General features: G+C 35.4%; 1 protein-coding gene across 2 annotated transcripts in view; it reads left to right on the top strand.

Moving 5' to 3' along the window:
- Positions 1–20220, top strand: part of Rasal2 (RAS protein activator like 2) — a 294721-nt gene that overhangs the window by 66147 nt on the left and 208354 nt on the right. The window lies entirely within an intron of this gene.

Below are 20220 nucleotides of genomic sequence, written 5' to 3'. Positions count from 1 at the left end.
AATAAGTAATAAATATTGCTTTCATTTAATAAGCTTTGTATCTTCAAAAATACTGACAGGGAAGATTGAATCACTTTTTGTGATATCAGGACTAACAAAGTTGTCAGACTAACCATTGTATTTGATATTTCATGAAACATGACATTTGTTTGTCTGAGGATGGTGTGGTAGAGGGAGATAGTTATGATAGTCTCTGAATTAAATACATTGGAGCTATTATCCCAAGGTTGTTGTATGCTCATAAAGACATGTGTTATTGATAGTTTTTCTTTTATCCATGCTGTTTGTGTATATAGTGTATACATAGTTTACAGTGAACCTCAAAAGATGTTGAATTATTTTACTGTTGGCCATTTACTGCTGGGCATGTGGCCTATTCTTTTTTGGGTTGTTGTTGTTGGTTTTTTTTTTTTTTTGGTTTTTTGGTTTTTTGGTTTTTTTGATTTGTTTTTTTTCAAGACAGGGTTTCTCTGTATAGCTCTGGCTGTCCTGGAACTCACTCTGTAGACCAAGCTGGCCTCGAATTCAGAAATCTGCCTGCCTCTGCCTCCCAGGGTGCTGGGATTACAGGCGTGCACCACCACCGCCCGGCCCATGGCCTACTCTTAAGAGTAGTTTTTTCCCCCAGTGAAATTTCCTTGGAGAAAATTAGCTTTCATTAGCAAGTACTTATCCATTATAGCTTCTGGGTCAATCATAGGGCATGTGTCGACTCTCCTTTCAGCTGTAGGACTCTATCTGGTGCAGACCCATGCAGGTCTTTTGCATGCTATAGTCTCTGTGAGTTTATATGTGTTTTAGTCCTGCCGTATTTAGGAGGCTTTGCTTTCTTGGAGTTCTCTATCCTCTTTGGCTCTTATATTTTTCCCTCCTTCTCTTCAGCGGGGTTCCTTGAGTTAAGGGGAGGGATTCGATGGAGGCATTCTGTTTAGGACTGTTGGTCTAAGGTCTCTTACTCTGCATATTGTCTAGCAATGGCTCTCTGTATTTGTTTTCATTTGCTGGAGGAAGCAGCTTCTCTGATGATGGCTGAGCAAGACACTGATCTATGAGTATAGGAAAATGTTATTAGGAGTCATTTTATTCCTCTGTTCCTTTTATAGAACAATAGTATTTGGTTTTATCTTAGGGACTGGTCTATCTAGTCTTAGGTTCTTGGTCACCCAAACTTCATTGAATATAGGTTCTATATCATGGAGTAGTTCTTAAATCAGATATGTGTTCCAAATGTTTGAGTTTGTATAATTAAGTCATTTATTTGTGTTCTTTCTGATTTTTTTAAAAAGATTTATTTATTTATTTATTTATTTATTTATTTATTTATTTATTTATTTATTATATGTAAATACACTGTAGCTGTCTTCAGACACACCAGAAGAGGGCATCAGATCTCATTACGGATGGTTGTGAGCCACCATGTGGTTGCTGGGACTTGAACTCAGGACCTCTGGAAGAGCAGACAGTGCTCTTAACCGCTGAGCCATCTCTCCAGCCCCCTTCTTTCTGATTTTTAAATGTAGTCTATCCGAGGGATGAATTGGTTTTCTACCCCAATTGGTTTTCTAATATCAAATGGTTATATCTGAAAGCTCATGTAAAGTAACATTGTACAGAGTGATCAGGTTGTATTTATGTATTTAAGAATATATTACAAATTTATTACACACACACACACACACACACACACACACACACACACACACTATATATATAACAACAATGAGTGAAAAAATGGCCTTGAACATGAAAGTAAACAAGGATGGTATATGGGAAAGATTGGCGAGAAGGGGAAGATGATGTAATTTTATTATAATTGTAAAAAATAAAAGAGGCAATTTAGAAAAGTAAATGGGGTCATGAGGACTCTGCCATCAGTAGATCAGTCTATTAATGAATCATTGGTAATAGGCCACTAAGATGTGAGGACTCATTGCACAAAGAAGGTCAGTTTAAAAGATACATTTTGTTCCCAGGATACCTAACCCACTGCTTCTGGCTTCTCTAAGGTGAGCAGCTGTGTTCCTTTGTTTTTTTTTCTAGAGCCAGATGATCATGTTTTGAAACCATGAACAAAACTTTCTTCTCTTGAGTGATTTGCCCAGGTATTTTGTCATAACAAGAAACTAATACAGCCCTTATCTGTAAGCTTTATCCCCTCTAAATTGATGACAACTAACATACATAGGAACTGGTATTAAGGGATGGAAAAGAAGCAACAATATACAAGTAATCCAAAGCAATGAGGTGAAGAGATGTATATTAGCAGTGGTTGTTACTAGACTAAGAAATTAAGCTGAGGCATACAACCTTTCTACTTAACAGCTGTGTGATTGATCAGGATTCTGGTCACCAGCAGGTTAGCAGTAGTTAAAGTTTTGAGGAGTAAAAAGATACATATGAAATTTTGACTAGTTAATCAAGTTAGTATCCCTAATACTATGTTGTTTAAAGATCAATTGTAGTTTTTAAAACACAAGTATAAAAATGTAAATGGAGCTCTTTATTTTGAGGTGTTTATATATAGCTATCACCACTTGCTTAAAGGCTTTGATATTTAGGCATTTCAGTATACTGTAAAGAAGTAGAATGAGGCAAACCTGTATTTCCAGGAAATTTTCTATCTCCTTCAGACAGTACAATTTGTGAAGTCTTTACCTGCTGCTAGGATTAGTTTGACTCCAAGATTGCCTTTTTGTCATATAATCAGAGCTACTTGAGATTTTCTCATGTACTTCTGCTGCCTTGAATCAAACTGACTGTAGTATGTCTGATGTGAGTTTAAGAATTATAGTATTGAAGATATTTGAATTTCTGTTGATGATATTTAAGATAATAAGGCATTTTATTTAGACACAGGTAATGTACACTGTCATGATTGCATAAGAAACACTGTGTATACTTTTCTACAAGGTTATTGTTTAACTATATTCCCCACTAGGCATAGGCACTTTGATACTAGTACATATGATAGCTTAATATCAGTCAAAATGATGCCCCAGATAAGCGAGAAAAAGAATACTGTAAAATTTTCTTCATATCAACTTTAAAACAGAAGTGAAAATAGCAGTAGCCTCTCAATTTGGGGAATGTGGGCACAGTCGCTTAGATTTGGGTTGCTGAACGTGAGTACTTTCAATAGTCCGACGAAAGTGTAGAAGAGCCTTCTGGTGTGCAAAATAAAAAAATCTGTATTGGATAGTGACTAAACACATACATATAAGGACTTGTTGAGCTATATGCTTTAGATAGGTGGATTTTATTATTGTATGATTTATACCTCAGAGAAAGAATATATTTTCACCCAAAGTTAGGGAGCCAAACAAGAAAAGTAAAGACAAAGTGAAAGGTGTTTTGTTTGTTTTTTGTTTTTCATTTTGGTAATACTAGTTATTGAAGCTACACATAGTGTAACTTTGATTTATTTAGAATTTCCAGTTTTGGAAAAATCACTTAGGTAGGTCATAGAAAATACTTGAAAGCTAAGCCAAAGATAAAATCAAACACTTTTGAACAGATAATATTACATAGAAGGTATGCTATTGGTTTATATCCAATAAAGGCTATCTAGGCGTATAACTTGGTAAGGTTAGCTCACTTCCAACTATGTAGCATACTGTCCACCTGAGTTTTGAATTTATAGGTGTCTAACCTTTTCTGTAATAATATCTTTGCACTATCTCTAGTTCAGATACTTTCAAACTTCATTTTAGCCGTGGAACTTATTCTTCAAATGTGTGAACTCAGTATCTAACAGTTAAAAGTTAAACAGCATGTGAGACTCTAGCTCAAATGTACAGCACTTATTTGGCATATGCACGGCCCCAGCTTCAGTACCCAACATCGTAAACAAACAGGTACATAGATAAAAACTTCTGGTTTACTCCTCATCCTTTTTGATTTGGTACTATTGTAGCTACTTAGAACTTTTAAACTTACATTCAAATAGTAGCTTTCTTTAATCAGTAAATCGGTATATTTTAATGACACTTGTATTTAAACACCGTCAAGACTGCTGCTACTCATCCTCAGGCCAGTTTGTCTCTCTGTTTACCCTGACTTTGCTGCATTACTTAGCCTCTTTGGCTAGAAGCTGTAGCCATATATCTTGAGTTCTAAGAGAGCATAGTTGGGAATAGTGTCTGCTACTACAAAATACATAGGTGATTCTTCCATTTCTTTTCTCCTGTACATTTGATGGTGAAGATAGAGTGGAGGAGTAGGAGTCTGAATATTCCATCAGACGTTACATCGTGAGACTGTAGTGTAAATAAGCTGTTTGTGCTCACTGTTTGGTTGTTATAACAGGTGGTATTACTTAACTTGCTAGTATGCCAGACCTGTTTAACTATGACTTGTACCAGAGTCTCGGAATACAGGGACTTTTCTGCTATATAAGAAGAGTAGACAGTCTCAGTTGGTTATAAAAATAGTTTCTTCTCTCAGCTCTACTGTTCTCCTGAATAAAGGTAGGGTGGGAGAGGGGGAAGAGCACTATGAATGTTCACTTTGAAATTTCAAGGTCGGACAATTTAGGGAGCAATTTTACCTTGCCTCCTAAACTTGTTAATGGCAAAGAGCTATCACAAAATTAGTTAAGTATGAATTAGATCAGAAGACTTCTCCAACATCCTTCTAGCTTTAACTAAAGTTCAAAATATGAATTATTTATATGTAAAAACGATCCAAGAGAATAAAGATTTGTCCTTTACAGACTGATTTCAACAGAGCAACTAAATTTGTATAATTAATGTTTTTCTGCCCTTTAGCATAGAATAATAAATATTTAGAATATTAAAATGCTCTTGGATCTTATTATGTTAATTATTTAGGAATTAAAGGAGAAGGTTGGTTTAATTTTGAAATCCTTAAGAAAGATAAGGTCTTTAGTTACAGAATTTTAGACTCTTAAGAGATAGTAATCTTTTAACCAAGTTTAGTTTGTGTTTTCTATTTTTGTCTTTTATATGAATGGCTAGAAATTAGATCTAGAAATGTATTTATGTTTTTATGCATTAGAAAAGACTAAAACAACTCATTGCTATGTAATATGTTAATAATGATAGTGATACCATAAACCAGAAAAAAATTTTTTACCTTTTATATTCTAATCCTGATGGTTTGTGTTTACTTTCTAAACCCTAAGTTCATAATTGAAGAAGGCATTTGTAGATATATAGATTGCTGTAACTGTAAAAGGAATATGACGTTTGATCTAAAATAAAATATTTAGTCCAAATAGTTACAGTGAAAATAATGTTCAGCCCTATAGTTATGCATGTCTAATTTTTTTGGTTGCCAAATTCAGAATATCTGATCAATTGCTTTATTTTTGTTGTTGGCTTTAAACCATTCTTGTGAAATAAGAATTCATTAATTTGCATGTAAGAAGTGCTATCCTCAGTTTTAAGAAAAGTATGCATTAAAGACTGGGACTCCAGCTCAATTTTAGAAAGCTTGCCTTTCATGTCCTAGCTCTATTCCCAGTAATGTTCAAAAAGGTGTCTGTTAGTGTTTAGTACATTAATATATTAAAGAAAACTTGGATAGAAAATACAAGAGATTCTTAGGTACTTCTGTTCATCACAGTTTACCAGCATGTCATGCAGCAATTGTTAGATAAATTAACAACACTGATACATCGTTGATACCACGCAAAGTTCATAGTCTACATAAGGTACGCTTGTTGTATGTTGTATTCTATGTGTTTATACAGATAGATGCTGAATTGTATTCATGATTACAAAGTCAGTGCAGGGTTTTCAGTGTGTTGAAAATCACCTGTGCTCTCTTGTTTATTCCATGCCACCCTTTATAGGTCCTGGCAAACACTGATCTTTGTACTGTCTCCAGAGATTTGCCTTTCTAGAATATTATATTGTTGAAATCATAAAACAGAGTTTTTACAAATGCTTAATAATATGCATCTAAGTTTTGTCATAGATAGATATTTTATTTCTTTTCAGATCTGATTTATACTCCTTTAACAGCTGTATTCCAGTTAACTTATGCATTCAGCTAATTAAGGACATTGTGGTTGCTTCCAAGTTTTAGCAATTATGAATGAAGAGGTTTTAAACATCGATGTGAAGATTTTGGGTGGACATAAGTTTTCAGCTTGCTTGGATAATTACCAGCATGAGTAATTGCTAGTTTGTTCATTAAGACCTTGTTTAGACAGAACATTCCTCATTGGCAATTAGAGAAAACCAGTGAACACTGGCTTTTCTAGGGAATAGAAGCTGAACAGCTGCAGAAAAGCTACCCTTTGGGCATTTTATGTCCCCAATCTCTAGATCTATGGCAGTGCAGTTGGTATCAGCACTGTCAGAGGAGTCTGCAGAGAAATAAAGCCATGTTAACTCATTTCCAGTAGAAATCCTTCTTGCCCTAGCCTGGGCTGTGGATAGCATGGAATAATTGCAGCAGAAAGCAATCATGGATGATTCTAGTGTGGTTAGGAAAGACTTGCTGCAGAAAGTAATGCTTCAGCTACAACTAGAAACTAGATTGTAAGGAATGGAGGATTGGGAGGAGCCTGTGCCATCTGATTGTAGGGTGTACAGTATGAGCAAGATGCCTGTCCTGGAAAGGAGAGTCCTAAGTAGAAAGGACCAATAGACTTGAAGCTGTGGGATAAAGAGAGACCAGGCTGTACATTGAAGAATTTTGTGTCATCGGGATAATAGGAGGCCACCAAAAGGGTTTAAACAAGATAGAGTGAATTGATTTTTTTTAAAAGGTGTATGTTCTTTTTTTAAAAAATATTTATTTATTTATTTTATATGAGTATACTGTACCTGTCTTCAGACACACCAGAAGAGGGCATCGGATCCTATTACAGATGGTTGTGAGTCACCATGTGGTTGCTGGGAATTGAACTCAGGACCTCTGGAAGAGCAGTCAGTGCTTTTAACTTCTGAGACATCTCTCCAGCCCGATTTTTTTATTTTTTTATTTTTATTTTTATTTTTTTCTGTCTGTCCATCTGTCTTAGTTAAGGTTTTACTGCTATGAAGAGATACCATGACCAAGGCAACTCTTACAAGTACAACACATAATTGGCATTACTTAACTGGCTTACAGGTTCAGAGGTTCAGTCCATTATCAAGGTGGAACATGGCAGCGTCTAGCTAGGCATGATGTAAGAGGAGCTGAGAGTTCTACATCTTCATCTGAAGGCAGTTAGAAGACTGGCTTTCAAGCACCTAGGAAGAGTGTCTTAAAGCCCACGCCTATAGTGACACACCTAAGCTAACAAGGTCACACCTCCTAATATTGCCACCCCATGGGCCAATCACACCTTCTGTCCATCTTACACCTATCTTGTTCTATCTATCCATCCATTTATCCATCCATTTATCCATCCATCCATCCATCTATCCATCCACCCACCCACCCACCCTAGGTTGGTCTTAAATTTAACAGCTCAGATAGCCTTTCCATATCAGCTACCTAAGTAGGTAGGATTATAGGTATGCTTGCACACATGCGTGCATCCATCACTGGGAGATATTCTCATTAAAACATGTGGATAATTTAGACATCTGTAATTCAGGTGAGAGATTATCTTGTATTGGTTTGGAGGAAATGGTGAGATAGTTTAAGTAAAACCTGGGAGGGGAAGTCAGTAAGACTCATGTAGATACTGAGTGGTGAGAGAAGAAAAATTACTAACAGTTTGGCTGGATGAGAGGAAAGCCAGCTTTTAAAAGGAAGAATACAGGTTAGATTTTATGCATTTGAATCAGGGATATCAGGAATATTAATTTGAATGAAGCTTGATACAAGGTTTAAACTGGCAGTAAAATTCGTTGTGGTAGTGATGAATGGCAGCGTTCAAGACATGACTATTGATAGATAGTGCCAAGGACCCAGCTTTGAAAATTTATAATTATTGCTGGGTGGTGGTGGCGCACGCCTGTAATCCCAGCACTCTGGGAGGCAGAGGCAGGCAGATTTCTGAGTATGAGTACAGCCTGCTCTACAGAGTTCCAGGACAGCCAGGGCTACACAGAGAAACCCTGTCTCGAAAAAAAACCAAATCCAAAACCAAAAAAAACAAACATTTCTAATTATTTAGAACTGGAAGAAAGAGAAGATGAGATTGGAGGCTGCGGGAACAGTAGAAGTTTTTTGGGGAAGGGTCTTTAATGAAAGACTATAGTTTGGGGATTAGGAGTTATCCAGGTTTGGTTTTATTTTTAAAAACTATATTTAAGACTTTTTTTTTTTTAATATCAGGAACTCACTTTGGCCCTTCTAGATATTTTTGTCTCTTAGGAGAGAGGTTGTTGTGTACGTGTAAGGAAAGTGTGCCTCTTGGCTCTGATTCTTAGAAAGGAGGTAGTTTGCTTTTGCCTTTTATTTACCTTTTTTTTTTTTTTTTTTTTTTTTTTTTGCCACAGGAAGTGCTCCATTGGGAAACAGATGTGCCCCAGTGATAGGAGATGGGAAGGGGATGTTTTGTTGTTAATTACTTTGCTTCCTATAAACAAGGACTTTGTAGTTTTGAATGATATCCTTAGGGTAGTAGAAAATAAATCCTATTTTTAAAGCTTTCTGTGAATTAATATAAGAAGTATACTTTCTTATGTTGCAGCAAGAGAATTATATTGTTAATTTAGCAAAGCTTATATATTTTACCAGAGTTTGTGGGCTAAGTAAAATTGAATTTCTGTTACAAAAGTATGTTATCAGATAGGAAATAGAGGCAGACTGTTTGTAAACCGAGAGCTTCCATTCTGCTTTTTTATCTCTGTTTTCCTTAGTTGAAATAAATCTATAAAGATATCATGAGACACTCAGTCTATTTTAAACTATAAAAAATTATAGAATCTAAACCAATAATGCTAGAATTGCTAAGATTTAAATTTCATAGGTATTTTAAGTCAGAATTTCTCAACTGTACTTGTAGATCCATTTTGTTTTGTTTTTTAAAAAGCTAATTATGCATGTTCTACATGTGTAAAATGAAAATTAGGATATGTTTTATGTTTTTGCTGTTAATTAACTTTAGAAAGCATTAGAAAGCACTTTTTTTTTCTGGTTTTGTTGGATTGTTATAAAGCTTGGTTAAGATTGATCTGTGATGACTTATTCACATGTCCACCCCATAATTCTGATTCTGTAGGTTAGTTAAAGTTTTTGCTTTTTCTGTGAATAGATTTTTGCTTTGTTTTTGAGGCAGGGTTTCTCTGTAGCTCAGGCTGTGCTGGAACTCTGTGCAGCAGGCTAGCTCCAAACTCTTTGATCCACCAGCTGGACTTAAAGGCGTGCACCACCATCAACAAGTTTACTGTGACCAGTTTTTAATTATATGTTTATTCAGATTTTGTACTTTTAAAGCCAGAAAAACATATTTATTACAAAAATTCATATAGAAATTAAAATAGAAATTCTACCCTAAGTCACAGGTTTTTTTCTTTTGATGCATATTATTCTAGTATGTTGACATACTGTTGACCATCTGTAATAAAATCATGCTCTTCTTAAATTTTTTGATATGTGAGTGTTTTGCCTGTATGTCTGTGCATCAGTTTGACTGCCATATAGATACTAGGAATTGAACCCAGGTCCTTTGGAAGATCAGCCAGTATACTTAACCATTGAACCATCTCTCTTGCCTTAAAAAGAGAAGTTTTTAAGGCTGACAATTAACTGGTCTATAATGTGTATTAAATTTTGTCTATTTTCCCAAAGTTGTTTTTCATAGCTATTTTTCTACATTCAGGATGAAATACAGATTATGCATTGCTTTTATTTTTTTTTTAATTTTTTTTATTCGATATAATTTATTTACATTTCAAATGATTTCCCCTTTTCTAGCCCCCCCACTCCCCGAAAGTCCCGTAAGCCCCCTTCTCTTCCCCTGTCCTCCCACCCACCCCTTCCCACTTCCCCGTTCTGGTTTTGCCGAATACTGTTTCACTGAGTCTAGTTTGCTTTAGTAAGATCCCAGTTCCATAGTGTTTGAAGCAAGGAATTATTTTTGTAAAATGAATTGATTACTGCTTTTCTTTTCCTTTTCTCTTTCTTAGGAACACTATAAGACTTCAACCCCAAGGCCTGTATAAGCTAGCTAAGCATTCTGTTCCAGAGTACCCTTATACCCCACCCTCAGTACGTTTTTCAGTTTGTTGTTGTCAATATGTTTTGCCTTACATTTTGTATATTATATCCTTCACAGTTAATTATCTTAGGCGGCACATAGCATCAGGTTGTTTTATTAGTGCGGTTCAGTTACTTGTTCACGCTTTCATTTGCCCATTCATCTAATTTTTTTTCAATGTAAATTGATCTTCCCACAGTCCTTGGACAAATAGAGCATGACTTTGGAATTGCTAATATCTGATACTGGATAAGCACACTCACTGACTAGAGTTCAGTATTACTTACTTTTTAAAAAAATATAATATTTAAATTGTAAGTGAATAATTATGTTTGTCTTTATGGGTTACACTACTTTCTTCACTGGGACTGCTCCTCCTTTCTTCTCTCTTTGCCTTCCTTTCTGCCTTCTTCCTTCCCTGTTTCTTCACTTTCTGCATTTTTTAAAAGTCAGATTTATAATTATAACTAACTAAAATTTTTATAGTGTGTGCTTTTTTTGTTCCTTTGTTGGAATAGTATTTGAAAGATTCATTCACATTATTTGAATTAGTTGCCATTTTATTGCAGTACACATTTGCATTCTTTCAATTTTATAGCTATTATAAATAAAGCTACTATGATTATGGAAGTTCATGTATAAGCAAATGTATTTTAAAGGTTCTTTTTTAAAATATCACCTATAGCAGAATTGCTTACTTATACTGTAAGTGCATGTTGCACTTAATTGTATTTCCTATGTTTCTGATACTCATTTTGACAGCTCTACCTGCTGAACCTTCTTACTATGCCTTTGATTTGCATTTTTAACTACAAATGAAATTAAGAAATTTTTCATGTGTTTTTGGTCATTATGTTTAAAAATTGAGACCTAAGTTCACCGTTTAGTTCATGACAGTCTCAAACTCACATCTTTCTCATTTGGTTTCCCAAGTGCTGGAATTTTAGGAATGTTCCATTCTGCCTAGCTAAGTTTTCTTAGTGAAGCATTTTTATTTACTTTTAAAAGAGTTAGTTTTTCTTTTTATTATGTTTGTGGAAGAATAAAACAGTCAGGGATGTTTATTTTGTGAATGTTTTCTTCCATTTTCGTGTTGCTTGTCAATTTTATCAGTGGGGCCTATTACTGAGCAGAAGTTGTTAAATGTATGAATTCATAATTATTAAGGATTTCCTGTACCTACTCTTGCTTTCTGTATCTTCAAAGCTCTTTGCCTTCTTGCAGGACATAAAAATATATTTTCATACTTTTTCAGATTTTCAGTGCTGACAGTTACAGTTAAGTATGTTTCCTATCACATTATTAGTGTTGTGGACCTTGTACTGTGTCACAGAAGGTTAGGGTGAAATTGCTTGTTTCTTTTTATAAACTTTCATTTCTTATTTTTAAATGCAGATAAATTTATATGATTCCGAGACTTACTAATTTGGTATATTGTGTATTTAAGAAACCCAAGTATCTCAACATCTCTTTATTACACAAATGAGCAAATTTGGAGACTTTGTAAACAAAGGAAAATGAGTTTATGTCTTTGTGGTAACAGAAGTAATAGAACATTTGATATGCTGAAATGAAGAAATACATGAAATTTATTATACTTATAATAAATTATAAGTATACTTCCCATCATAATAATAGAAATAGTATGAGAACTGCTTTTCATTGTATATATTTTATAAATAAATGGGTAGTTTTAAAGTTTCCAGATGAAATCTTTTTTCATGCAATTTACAAAGTTATTTGATTGCTCTGCTATATCTTTTTTATTGGTGGTCTGATGTCTGTCAGGCTTTCCATTTGAAACCCTTATTTTCAGGGGTTTATGGGCAGACTATTGAAAAAAAAATACAACTAGCCAAAATTTTGGCAGTCATGGTTTTGGTTCAGTATAAGGTACTTGTTTTAACAAAATGTTTAATAGTCAGCTCTTTTTAGAAAGATGTAAGAAGCAGAAAGAAGAAGAAAGGAGTAACTTTGGTTAAATGATAGTGTTTTTTTCCAGCTAACTTATTCCAATTAGATTTGCATAGCAAATTTTTCCCTTCTACAAATTATTTAAATATATCTGTTCCTATGTTTCCAGTTGCCACAGAACTTGCCTCAAGAGTTTCTTTTTTAGGGACTAGTGCTGTATCAACAGTAGGATACTCGCCTAAAAGATGTAAGGCAAATGGGCTCAGTTTTTCTTTTTCTTTACAATGCTTTATATCAAATGTCCTCAGTTTCTGCCCCTCTCCTCCAATTTATGCCTTTTTAATCCTTTGTAATGTATTCACATTTAAAATGTCCTGAAATTTTGTACATACACATACAAACACCCCCCCCCCCCCCTCACTGCAGTGCCAGCTTGAACTGTCATTTGACTTGTTAGGTAGAAGACAGTATGTATTAATGTTGCAAGAGAATATAGCATAAATAGCCTCATTTTGTTTTAAATTAAATTTCTTTTTTGGGGGGGGTGGGGGTTCCTGAGACAGGGTTTCTCTGTGTAGCCCTGGCTGTCCTGGAACTTACAATGTAGACCAGGCTGGCCTTGAACTCAGAAATCCGCCTGCCTCTGCCTCCTAAGTACTGGGATTAAAGGCGTGTGCCACCACAGCCAGGCTTAAATTAAATTTCTGAAATAGAGATTTTAAAACTTTCCTAAGGAGCAGCCACACTAAACACAGACTGTTAGCAAGTATCTGTCTGTCTGTCTTCCTTGACCCTGTGTCCACTTAAGTATTCATTCTACAATTTATTTTTAATCTGTTATCATTTGCACAGTATGCTAATTGCTATTGATTCATAAAGGTACTTGTGGTTTTGTGGGGGGGGCACTTCTCACTTCCTTAAAAAAAATCATTTTCTGCTATAGCATGAACATAATACTATAAGAAGAACAAAAATTCTTTGGAAAACTCTTTTTTATTTCTACGCTGAAGAAGTTTTGTTTCAGGCTAGAGATTTTTAGGTGCCCCTGGAGTTTTGAAGATCTGGGAAAATGGGGTAATAATATGACACCAACTCTTAAGCAGCAACATCTGCTGTGGTTCAAAGCCACACAAAAGCTGCTTAAATAGGCAAATGTTTTGGACTCCACGGACAAGTGTGGTTCAATGGTAAAGACTACAGAGTAGAAGAAACTTAGTCCAGAAGGGTTGAAAAATGGAGTCCTGGAAGATAAACATCTTTAAGAAACAAACCTCACCTTGTCCTCCAAGCTATCGAAGATCTTTGTCAGAACCTGCCTATGCAAATTCAGAGATAGGAACATCTTTAAAGATTTATCCATGGCATGGTTCAGTCAGAAGCAAGAGGAAAAAAAATGACTATGCTGTTTCCAATCTGGAAAAGCCCCTGGAAGCTTATAGGTGGCAGAAACACCCTGGTTCTAGGAAGAAAGGGAGCAGGATGGAGAGACTGCAAAGTAATAATGGAGACCTGGACGAACCCCAGCAAAAGGTCCTGCCAGAGACACTTGGAAGTAATGCGTCTTCGTCTGCTAATGAGATCCTTGGGACACTAACAGAGACATTGGACCTGGTCAACAACACCCAGTCACTTCGGGCTCCATTTACCAGGTCTATTTCAGAGCCAGAACCCCATTGTAGTATCAGGTTTATGAGACCATGGCCGAATTCCCTGGCGTCAGTGAAGTCTGGACAGGAGGGACAGTTCATCTGTGGCATTTTCTCTACTTTTTCCAGTGGCTTTTCCAGGATGCTGAGTCTAAAAGGAGAATCAACCAGTAAGCCAGTAGAAGAAGGTATATTATGGTGAATAAGGGTAGTGGGAAGGATGACCATATACTTAATTACTATTGAAAATTTGATTTTTAGATGAAGCTAAACCACTTTTATTTACTTATCATAAAAGAAATTTGTTTAAATAACACATTTTATATGGGTAATCATAGCTTCCAAAACGCTTTTCAGTGAATGATAATAGAGTAGAAATGGTTGGGTTTGGTTAGGAAATTTTTTATATCATTTTTTAACTCTGTTTTGAGACCTATAAAGATATATTCTATTATTTCCATAGATCATTTTCTTCATGTAAATATTGTTTAGAATCAGATAATTTTCTCAGAACAGTTGAAAATTAAAAACATTTTTATTTTTTCCCAAACTTATTTTTAAATCACCATTATTAAGGAGATCTCTGTGGATAGTTTTACCCTGATAGCTGTTGGTCCATTGGAGTTTTGATTTACTGTATCATCAAATTCTGATTTGAATATAGAAGATGCAAATCTTCAATACTTTTGTTCAGATGACAAAATGCAAATGTGTTTTGTGTTTGATTTACCAGGATCTGATAAATCTTTTTTCAGATGCCAGATTATCATTAAAAAACAATTTAGGAATTTTCTAAATTAAAAACTATATCTTTAATTGATATAGTTTTGATTATAGTATTGTTAAATACAAACCAACTCTTAAATTTATCATCTGATCAGTTTAGGAATGGTTGGATGTACATTATGAGTCAAGTAAGTTGTAACTTTAAACCACCCCTTCCTTTTTTTGTTTTTTCTTGTTAAGAAACTAAGTCTTAGAATCTTGATTATATTTTCATTCAGTTGAAATCACTTTTCTGATAATCTCTAATCATATAAGCTTTTAGGTAATTACTCATTAGTAGATTGACCATTTCAATAAAGGTCTAAACTCTTAACATTGTGAGTATTGTTAAATGGAAGACTGCAAAGACATTGCATATCTGTGAAAAATGCTCTTCTAAGTGCCTAAGAACTCAAAATTTAATATTCTAAATCTTGTCCTTTTTAAATACTCCCGTTCTTTGCAAGTTTTAATGAGGGATCAAGTATATATATTTTCTTCTTACCCTTGGCAAGTAGATAATTACCATGAGGGAAATCTTCCTTGATACTTCTGTAAACATTCCACTACAGTTTTGATGGATTAGGATGCTTAATCCCCTTAGCTCCTAATGGGTCTGTGTTGCCCAGGTGGGCACAGATGACCTAAATACTGGAATGTCAGATTAATTTAAAATAAATTTAGAAAATTGCTGCTTCTTGATAGTTAATGTATACATTTGTTGAGATATACACAGACTTATGTACATACATACATACATACATACAAACATACATTTGGGATTTTTACAGTTTACTTTAAGTTTTTAATAATTATACAAAGGTGTTTTTGAACATTTATAATATATGCTGTAAAATTATGTCCCTACTTCATATCTATTAGTGATCTAATGGAAAACTAGAATGTTCTGACTTTTTTTTTTTTTTAAATTCACTTTACATCCTGATTACATACCCCCTCTCTTCTCTCTTTCTGGTCCCACCCTTACAAATTCCTCCCTCATTGACCCCTCCCCTTCTCCTTAGAGGAATGGAGTTCCCCTTAAGTACCACCTTGGGATATCTAGTCCCAGCAGGTCTAGGTGCATCTTCTTCCATTGAGATCCAATCAGGCAGTCCAGGTAGGGGAAAGGGGATTTAATGGCAGGGAACAGAGACTAAACCCCTGCTCCAATTCCTAGGGCACTCACATAAAGACCAAGCTGCACATTTGCCACAAATGTATAGAGGATCTAAGTCCAGATCCTGCATGCTCTGTGGTAGAGGCCCAGGCTCTGTGAGACCCCATGGGCCCAGGTTAGTTGACTCTGTAGGTCTTCTTGTTTCATTGACCCCTCTGACTTGCTCACTTCTATCCTCAACTCTTCCACAACACTCCCCAGGCTCTGCCTGATGTTTGGCTGTAGGTCTCTGGATCTGCCACTGAATGAAGCCTCTCAGGAGACAGTAATGCTAGGTTCCTGTCTACAAGCATAGCAGAATATCATTAATAGTGTCAGGGATCGGCTCTCTCACATTGGATGGGTCTCAAGTTCGGCAGTCATTGATTGGCTGTTCCCTCAGTCTCTGCTCCAACTTTATCCATGTACATTTTGTAGGCAAGACCAATTTTGGGTGGAAGGTTTTTTTGGATTAATTGATGTTCCCTTCCCTCCTATAGAAGTCCTTCCTAGCTACAGGAGGTGACCACTTCAGTCTCTATATCCTACTCTGGTAAGAATCCAAGCTGGGGTCACTCCCATACACGCATATCATCTTCTATCCTAGGCCTCCAGCTAGTCACCAGAGATTCTCCCCTCCCAGGCTCATTTCTGTTCTCACCCCCCACCCTCTCTTACCTCCCTCCCTACATCTGATTGCCATCCCTGCTCTTCTCTTCACCTACCCAGTCCTCTCTCGCCATCCACCTCTGATGACGATTTAGTGTCCTCTTCTAAGTGAGATTTGCACATCCTTCCTTGGGACCTCCTTATTACCCATTTTCTTTGGGTATATGAATTATAGCATAGTTGTCCTGTACTTTATGGCTCATGTTCACTGGATTTATGAGTACATACTATACATGTCTTTCTGGCTTTGGGTTACCTCAGTTAGCTGATATTTTCAAGTTCCATCCATTTGTCTGCAAAATTCATGATGTCTTTGTTTCTAATAGCTGAATGGTATTTTATTGTGTGGATGTGCTACATTGTCTTTATCTACTCTTCTGTGAGGGACATCCTGGTTGTCTCCAGCTTCTGGCTATTATAGATAAAGTTGCTATGAACATAGCTGAGCAAGTGCCCCTGTGGTGTAGTGGGGCGTCTTTTGGATATATGCTTAGGAGTGGTATAGCTGGGTCTAGAGGTAGGACTATTCTCAGTTTTATGAGAAACTGCCAAATTGATTTCTAAGTAGTTGAACAAGTTTATACTCCCACCAGCAATGGAGGACTGTTCTCCTTGCTCCACATCCTCGCCAACATGTGCTGTCACGTGAAGTTTTGATCTTAGCCATTCTGATGGGTGTTAGTTGATTGTTTCTCAGGGTTGTTTTGTTTTTCATTTCCCTGATGAATATGAATAAGGACATTGAACATTTCTTTATGTGCTTCTCAGCCACTTTTAAGATTCTTCTGTTGAGAATTCTGTTTAACTCTTACCCCATTTTTAAAATTGCATTGTTTGGATTGTTGGTGTCTAATTTCTTGAAGTCTTTATAAATTTTGGATATTAGCCCTCTGTTGGATGTAAGGTTGGTGAAGAGCCTGTAACAATCTGTAGTTTGTCGTTTTGTCTTAATGACAGTGCCCTTTGCCTTACAGAAGCTTTTCAGTTTTATGAGGTCCCATTTATCAATTGTTGATCTAGAGCCTGAGCCAGTTGTGTTCTGTTCAACCCTCCCATTGTGGAATATATGTATGTGTGTGTGTGTGTGTGTATACATATATACGTATATTCACACATATACGTACATACATATATACACACACATTTTTTCAGATTGTACAATAAATGGGTAGGTGATAATGTAAAATAATAAAACTTCTTACGGTTTTTACTAATAAAAATATTGCTTACTGTTGCTTTACTTATTTCAAATATTTTTCATGGGATATAAATCATATCTTATGTCATAATGTTAGTTGATTGTTTTTTAAGAAATTTATATATTTGTACTACCCATAGCATAACTGTCCCTGATGACTTTACCAAATTTGGACTTAATCTTTCTTTTAAATTGTTTTGTTATTAACATAGCATAGTGTGAGGGAAAGGAAATATACTTTGGAATTATACAAATGATTTCAGATTTTACCCATGCTGTTGTCTAGTGATATGACAAAGGATTTTTTATAACCTTCCTGAGTTGTTTCTTCTTAAGTAAAATATAAGATGATAGTAAAATACTATTATTTTCATCTCTCTGTGTATGCATGCATATATTCCTATGTAGTATGTGAAAGTCAGAGGCAGCTTTGGTGTGAGTCTTCATCTTCTACGATGTTTGACAAAGGATATCTTTTGTCCCATCCTGCCATTGTCTATACCACTGTCATGTATGCCAGTGTCCTGTGAGCACCTGGGGATTCTTTTTTTTTTTTAAATTTTTTTTATTCGATATAATTTATTTACATTTCAAATGATTTCCCCTTTTCTAGCCCCCCTACTCCCCGAAAGTCCCGTAAGCCCCCTTCTCTTCCCCTGCCCTCCCACCCACCTCTTCCCACTTCCCCGTTCTGGTTTTGCCGAATACTGTTTCACTGAGTCTTTCCAGAACCAGAGGCCACTCCTCCTTTCTTCTTGTACCTCATTTGATGTGTGGATTATGTTTTGGGTATTCCAGTTTTCTAGGTTAATAACAACCCTATTAAAAATGGGGTACAGAGTTAAACAAAGAATTCTCACCTGAAGAACTTCAGATGGCGGAGAAGCATCTTAAAAAATGCTCAACTTCATTAGTCATTAGGGAAATGCAAATCAAAACAACCCTAAGATTTCATCTTACACCAGTCAGAATGGCTAAGATTAAAAATTCAGGAGACAGCAGGTGTTGGAGAGGGTGTGGAGAAAGAGGAACACTCCTCCACTGCTGGTGGGGTTGCAAATTGGTACAACCACTCTAGAAATCAGTCTGGCGGTTCCTCCGAAAACTGGGCACCTCACTTCCAGAAGATCCTGCTATACCACTCCTGGGCATATACCCAGAGGATTCCCCACCATGTAATAAGGATACATGCTCTACTATGTTCATAGCAGCCCTATTTATAATTACCAGATGCTGGAAAGAACCCAGGTATCCCTCAACAGAAGAGTGGATGCAAAAAATGTGGTATATCTACACAATGGAGTACTATTCAGCCATTAGAAACAATGAATTCATGAAATTCTTAGGCAAATGGATGGAGCTAGAGAACATCATACTAAGTGAGGTAACCCAGACTCAAAAGGTGAATCATGGTATGCACTCACTAATAAGTGGTTATTAACCTGGGGATTCTTTTATCTTTGACATTTGTCTCCCTGTAGGAGCCTTTGGATTATAGGTATATTTAGTGCTGTGTTCTACTTTCTGTGTGTTCTGGGAATTTGATAGGTCCTTATATGTAGGAGAGCTTTATGCATTGAGTTATATCCTCAGTCCTGCTACTGTCTTTTAGAACTATTGTAAATAGTAAAGTAATTAGTTAAATTTTTAGTTATTAAACTGACATTAAAATTTTAATTATTAAAAGCTCTTAGGAGTATTAGCTAAATGGGTATAGAATATTAATATAAAATGTAAATGAATAAAACCATTACTATTTTTGTAGAATACTAAATTTATAATTTATTAGCAAAATAATTTCGTTGTTTTTGTTACGGTGGTTGTTATAGATAGGGTCTCACTATGTAGACCAAGCTGGCCTTGAACTCATAGAGATATACCTGCCTTTGCTCCTGAGTGCTGAGATTAAAAGGAATTCACTATCATATCCAGCCATTGTACTATTTTTTTATGTAAATGAGTTCTTTACCTGCATTTGCAACTGAATGCCAGAGGAGGACATCAGTTCCCAGGATAGATGGTTGTGAGCCACTGTTTGGTTGCTGGGAATTGAATTCAAAACCCCAAGAAGAGCAGACAGTGCTCTTAACAGCTGAGCCATCTCTCCAGGCTCTTTACACTGTTTTAAAAGTAGAATCCTTAAAGATATTTTCATATAAATTTTGAGTACGTTTATAAATATTTATTTTCATTGATATTAGATGATTGCTTAAATCATTTATATTTGTCTCAGATATCCTTGTTTTAACTCAAGTTTGAGTAGGTGACTCTTTCTTTGATTTTTTTTTTTAAAGATGGTTTAAAATCTTGACCTATTATTTATCTCTTTTCTGTTTCTTATTTCATTTTGGTGAAGTATTTTTATTTAGGTTTTTATCAGGATTTTAATTCTTAATATATAGTTATTAGAAAATAACTTGATTTTTAAAAATTTCTTCAGATTTAAGTACAAAGTAGATAACAGTTTCTAATTATTAGCTATAAATAAGGTAATGTTACTTAAATATTTTTATTTACTTCCTCCATTGAATTTATGTCAAATGCTATAACAATTAAAAGCATAATTTTATATTTTTTACATTTTAATTAAAATATAATTATATTACTTTCCCTCTTTCCTTTCTTCTCTTCAGCCCTTTCTATATCTCATCTCTTGTCTTACTGTCAAATTAACAGCCTCTTTTTCTTTGATCATTAGTATTGTATATCTATAACTCTCTATGTAGACAAATATACAAATACAACCAGTAGAGTCCATTTT

Source organism: Apodemus sylvaticus, chromosome 12, assembly GCF_947179515.1.
Source record: "Apodemus sylvaticus chromosome 12, mApoSyl1.1, whole genome shotgun sequence".
Classification (NCBI taxonomy): Eukaryota; Metazoa; Chordata; class Mammalia; order Rodentia; family Muridae; genus Apodemus; species Apodemus sylvaticus.
The sequence above is the reverse complement of the archived record's forward strand: the minus strand, read 5'-3'. Positions and strand labels throughout refer to the sequence as shown.